The following is a 6,440-nucleotide window of genomic DNA, read 5'->3' as shown; positions in this document are numbered from 1 at the left end:
AGCTACTAAGAAGAAAATTAACTTCACCCCAGCTGAAACCAAAATAATCATGTAAGACCAAAAGCAACACCGAAAACAGTTGAAATAGAGCTCAAAATGATGATTCCGTGGATCAAATCCAGCAGAAGTGATTATTCTCAATGCATGGCTTCAGTTTTCCTCACTTTCTGCTTTATAGCTGGCAAGATCTGACAGAAATCTCAAACTCCTGTTACAGAAACTTAAAATAGAGAAATTCATTATTTTGTTTTACCTTCCCATTATTTGCTGTACCTTAACCTGAACACACTCCTTTTCTCTTGTAAGCATTATTCAACTTGCTGTTGCATTTAAAAGTAATTTGCTGGGGTTTTTTTTGACATCACTCCTCACAAATATGCACCAGCTGGAAAACTGGATTTCATCATTTCAAGTTCTATGGTATTTTTATGTCAGGAAAGCTGTATTTCCCAATACTGTTAAGTATTTACATCAACAGTTATAAGCTGCTGACTTGTTATGACTGAATGTCTCAGAAACACTGGCCTTCAGATATTACTTCTTCAGCTGGAAGTCTTTCCATAGCATGTTACAGACCACTGATCTACAGGTTTGCTGTCATCGTATTGCTTTCCTGTAATGTATGATGAACAGCAACCTTAGGAAAATTAGGGGATAGAAAGGTAAAAGGAAGATGAAAAAGGAGATTAAAAGCAAAGTCCCCTAACGTTTACATGTGGGTCATCAGCTCAGAGGTCTGACCACAGCAGAAGTGCACGCCTATACTTGGAAACGAACCAAGACACTCTCATGCCTCAACTGCAGAGGTCAGGCACACTATAGAACAGGCCTGCTTGGTGTATTCAGCAATGTTATCACTGTGAAGCCTTTTAGGATGCCCTGCGGATTATTACTGCAAGAACCAGCACCACCATCTTAAAAAAGGCTTCCTGCCTGCTGAGATACCTGAGAAATATGCCTATGCAGCCTCAGGTATGACATTTCTTTAGCCACAACTTGGAGATTGTGTGTAAAAAAAGTCTTCTGTGATCTGCCCAGTACGCGATGTCTGACATTGTGAGCAGAAACTGATTCTCATGATTTTGTTTGCTGCTCACAAAGAAGTGCTTTACTTCTGCCTCTGGGCTTTCCAGTATGAAAAGATCAGTGCCTAAAAGCCACAGAACCTTATAACTTGGGCAACTAAGAGGTGCCTGGCTGCTGGCAAGGATGCCAGCCCCCACATGCAGAGGTGGGGAGAGCTGTGCTATGAAGAGAAAAGCTGGAGGAGTCCACACATACCACTCTGTAGGTCTGTCCAGAAAAATCAGAGCCAAGTCTAGCTTTGCTACAGAGCTAGTCCTATACGGAGCATCAAGAAAGGCTAATAAAGGGGCAGAGAGGGAGGAAGAAGGGGAAAAGAAGTGGTATTAAGAAAAATGATTTCACATTTCAAAACACACCTGTCTGCTTACTAAACATTGTGGTAAGTGGTATATGAGAAATACAATTGAGAAAATTATTGAGGAAAAGAATCAGGGCTGGATTCCAAAATTAAAAGCATTGGAATTAAACATTTCTGTGTACAAGCAGCAATGGTTTCACTGAGCCATCCTCCCCATCTTAAAAGGAGGTAAAAATAAATAAATAAAATAAAGCCATTCTCCCCATCAAGTCTCACTGCTTGGAAATGCACAGGCATCATTTGCACATACAGTGGCTGTGCTGATTCTGTGGATAGAGTACCCAATAAATCCATTAAAATGGGTACAATTTGCATACAAGATCATCAATGCTCATTTCTAACACCGAATCTATTATTTCATGTTCTGATACAGAAAAGGACTAAATATTGAACAACTGTGGTTCCTTTAGTTTCTTAGTTTTTATCATTTCCCACAAAGATACAACATTCATTATACAACAAACACTTTACTCAGGGTAGTAAAGATGGAGGGAGTTCAGTTAAGACTCTCCATTTCCCTATCCCTTACATTGCCATACTAGTCACATCAGTCTCCTACTACAGAAATAACCAGATGAAATTAAAATATTTAAATCACTATGCGCAATGCAAGAACATTTTTACATGTATATTACTCTCTTTTCCATAGCACACACAATAGCACAAACTGCTATAGTACTGTATAGAGAACAGTCTTTTTTGTGTCCCATCTTCCAAAAGTATCAAAATGCTTCTTTTTTTTTTACTTCAGAGTTTATTTTCCTAATTATGCAATTCTCTCTGCCACACCACTCTCTGCCGCACCAGTAATGCCTTCTGCCATTCTGTGTGCAACCATTAATTGCTTCTTTAATTAAGCACTTCTTTAATTTCAACATGGAGGAAGAACAATACTCAGGAATTCAGAAGTCTCTTGTCCATCAAATTACATTGAAAATTAAGTAGGATAGTTTGCAAAAGCAATTCAATGAAATATCCAACATGTTTGGATTCAACTGTGCTAGAAAGATGGCAAGACCATTGTTTTGGGACTGACATTTTTGACTGCTGTCACAGCCAGTCCAGGAAGCTCAGTGACACAGCACGCTGCTGTCACTGCACCTTAGTGCTTTCTCAGCCCTTCAAAGATGCTTGATCTGTTTCTGAAATGTCAGAGTTGCAGACTGCAGACTCCCAGGCTTTTATTTTTATTTACAATCCAAGTCTTTAACAACTGGTGATGTTGATATGGATTACTTGCTATAACACACTTGTTTGTCCAAAGTAAAATTCAAAAGGATTCTGAAGATGCAGGTGAACATCTGATATCTTCTTCATGAAGTCACCGGGAGCCGTGGCAAGAACAGTGGTATGCAAACATCCCTCCCTCTCTTCCTTTCTTCTACCAGCTCTACAGTATTATTAACCTGATATCAATACAAGAGACTTCATTAGGCATGCTTACCTTTGAGAGAGCTAAAGGCCATAGGCTTTACAATTGTATCCGCTTTTACTCCCGTGGCTATGAAATCAAACAATCACTCATCCATAGCTCTTTCCAGAACTTCCCCTCAAACCGTGGAACCACTAAGCAGCAACCACAGGTAAGCATTAGTAAAGACTAATCCCTGCCCATGGCAGGGGGACTGGAACTAGATGATCTTAAGGTCCTTTCCAACCCTAACTATTCTATGATTCTATCAAAACGAAGGATTGTGAATACAAGTACTGCAAGAACACAGGCAGAGATGTCTGCTATTTTCTCAGTTTCATTTTTTTCCTTGTTTCCTCAGTTTATTGGGCAAGGAACTATTTAGATTGACAAAATCAAATGAAACTAGATCTTTTAATTTTACAGCTGCTGTGTAGGAACTGAAACAGGGAGAGCGACTACATGGCCTTTTACTTTTTCCATTCTCATAGAGCTTCCTGAGGTGATGCAAAATAACGCAACTTCACCGAAGTCCACAGAACTGTGGTTTGCACCTTTTGTGTGTCTGATTCATGGGATTTAAAGCAGAAGAGTATGAAATACAGAAGAAATTATTGAGCAAACTAATGCAGGGAAAGGGTGGATGAAATGTCTGCTACTATAAAACTAAATGTTTAGATCTTACCATGTTCTTGGAAATAGTAAACTATTTTTCTTACATGAAAGATGATACAGCATCCTTTTAACTAGAATAGTGGTTTTTTACACCAGTGATGAAAAATATTGGTACAGTTCTATTTTCTTTATTATTTTGGCCATGCAAAACAAAACATCAGCTGATCTTTAAGTAAATCTGGCATTTGTATAATGACTTTGTTCTATTCTGTTTAAAGTTCTTATTAATATAGTTCATAAAAGTATTTTTATTTCACAAGATATTTTAGAGCTTCTCATTCATGTAATTTAAAACAGCTATTTGGGGAGAGGTAGAACAAGGTGGATTCAATTAAAAATATTCTACTGTTATGCATTTGCAGCTAAACAAAACTAACTTATATATAAGGAAAACACTAAATATTAAAATCTCCTGCCAAACCCAGGCAGTGGATGGAATAGCAGTACTATAACAGCAGCACTTGAGTGGATGGAAAAGCAGTACTATAACAGAGGGAAAAATTCTCACTTCAGCCTGCAGGTGAGAACATATCAACAACATAACCAAATTAAGAAAATTAAAAAGGGAAGTAGGATCTATTTTTATTAAATGTTTCTGGTAATCTCCGTTTCAAAATTCAGCTCATTTGGTGAGGATAAGCTCACAGTTGCAGGCTATTCAGCAGAGGTGAATTTAAGGTTTCCTGTGTACTTACAGAAATTCACTTTTCACCTTGCTCAGAGAAAATAAATATGCAAAAAATAATAACAATGAACAGAAAGGCAGGTAAATATCATTACAAAAAAGTGTTGATAAATGGGCACAGTATTTTGGCTAGTGATTTTCCATAAAATTTTTCTGTACTACTGATCTAATATAAGCACTGAAATCTCTTACAAAAGAGACTCTTCACCCCTGCTGCTTGCAGGGAGGCTATTTGATAGTTAGTTCACACAGAAGCATTTAATATTTTTCAATCCTGCACTAAAAGCCAAAGCTGGTTCCACTGTGCAGCTGGAATTTTCATGTTCAGATGACAAACACACATACTGCACCCTGCTCTTGTACGTGTGAAGAGATAGTGACTCTCATATGTACAAGATACGTAAGCAAGATACGACTATTTTTTACTTCCACTCAGCTATTACAAAGTCAGAGGCATATTTTAATTTATAGTCACTGGGCTACACACACATCTGCCAAATATGACTAACTTTTCTTTTGCACTAAAAAAACTTTCTGCTACAAGTAACCTTCACAACACTGCTCTTTCCCAAATGAGGAAGTCACATCCAAAGGGTTCATCTAACAAAAAAAAAGGAGCAAGTTCTCATGGACAGAACTCTCCTCCTCTGAGCCTCCACACCTCAGGAGCCTGCCCTTCATCACACTGAGCGCACCACATTCCCAGGCTGACACCAGAACAAGCACTGAACCACGAAACTGCAGAAGTACTAGACAGTTCATGAGGTTTACTTGGTTATGGCCATTAATTTCACATGAAAAGCACTTCTATATAGCAAAAGCTGCTACCAGGACAAAGCTTTAACATAACAGATCTATTGAAAAATAGAGGTAGGGCCTCTCCCTGCCATTAGCTATAGCACACCATTACCTCCACAGTCTGCCTGCTGCCATCGGGCCTGGCTGTGTACACAGCGCAGCACCTCTCTCCTCCAGCCAAAGACTCCAGGGACATGGTGAGCTGTGTCCTGACTATTCATATGATGAGGGCAAAACACAAGCAGCATCCAACTCACCACAGTAACACCTGGAGACACAGACACCTCCACAGCTGCTCAGTACCAAGACAGTATTTCCCTGAGGTAACCACCACACAGCAAGCTAAGTCTTCCCTAATTGGCTGGCCTTCTCCAGAAGGTTCCAGAAGGGGGCAGAGCAGCCAATCACAGCTCTTGGCTCCACCCAGGGGCTCCCCTCATGCTGGGGAGATGTGGTGGGCTTGGTGAGCTCAATGCTGGTTCTTGCCATTAGCTCTCCTCTGGCCACACCAGCTCATCTGAGCCATAGGAAGCTCTGGAGAAGCTGCTGCTATGCAGCATGGCCAGAACAGGCTATGGAGGAACATCACAAGACAAGACGACATCAAAGAGAGGCGGTAGGAGAGGGGCACAGCAGTGTGGGGTGGGGCAGAGAGGCATGGTGCCTCTGGAGCCCACTGTCAGTGCAAGAGCAAAGCCAGGTGGGAGGTGGTTGGCAACCAAAATAATCCAGGTCGCCCTGTGCACTTGCTGATAATGGTCCTTGGTGCTGTGGTAAGGATTGAGAACTTATACCTAAGCTTGGTCCCTGCCTCATTCTCCTGAAAATGACCTATGCTTCTTAAAGTGGGGGAGATACAGGGTTTCTGCTCTGAATCTACTAATTCTAAAGAATTGCCAGGTAGGTCTGTTTAAGCAATTCTCCTCCCCCAAGGAGGAGGCTGAGCTTGAACTTGAACTTAACTAAAATTTGTTATAAAAATGTTTTCTCCAGAATTCTTTTTTCAACTAGGAACAGACAGACGAGTCCCAAACTCTACCTTGTTACTTAGAAACATGCAAACATTTCCTGAAGATATGCTCAGCAGAAAAAATGACATGGCCTACATCAAAATGATCTGGCTCGATTCAGCATTAAACCACATCCTCCCGCACTGATGTGTGACTTACTCCCCTTTTGCTGCAGTGACTCGAGTCACACATAGCCCTGTGGCTGCACTGTTTGGAGAGCTGTGGTGGACGCAGGTTACCAACGTGCCTGACCCCGAGGGGAACTGAGAACCTAAAGCATGTTTTGTCATGAAGTTCAGTGAGCTCCTGGGAAAGATTTTCATGTGTATGAAATGAACTTTCTACTCAACCTAACAGCACAACTATTTGAGTTTCTGCAACAGATGTTCACTTCCCCTCACACCCCCTCCAACACTT

This window comes from Psittacula echo (assembly GCF_963264785.1).
Source record: "Psittacula echo genome assembly, chromosome: 10".
Taxonomy (NCBI): domain Eukaryota; kingdom Metazoa; phylum Chordata; class Aves; order Psittaciformes; family Psittacidae; genus Psittacula; species Psittacula echo.
This window is presented reverse-complemented; position numbering follows the sequence as displayed.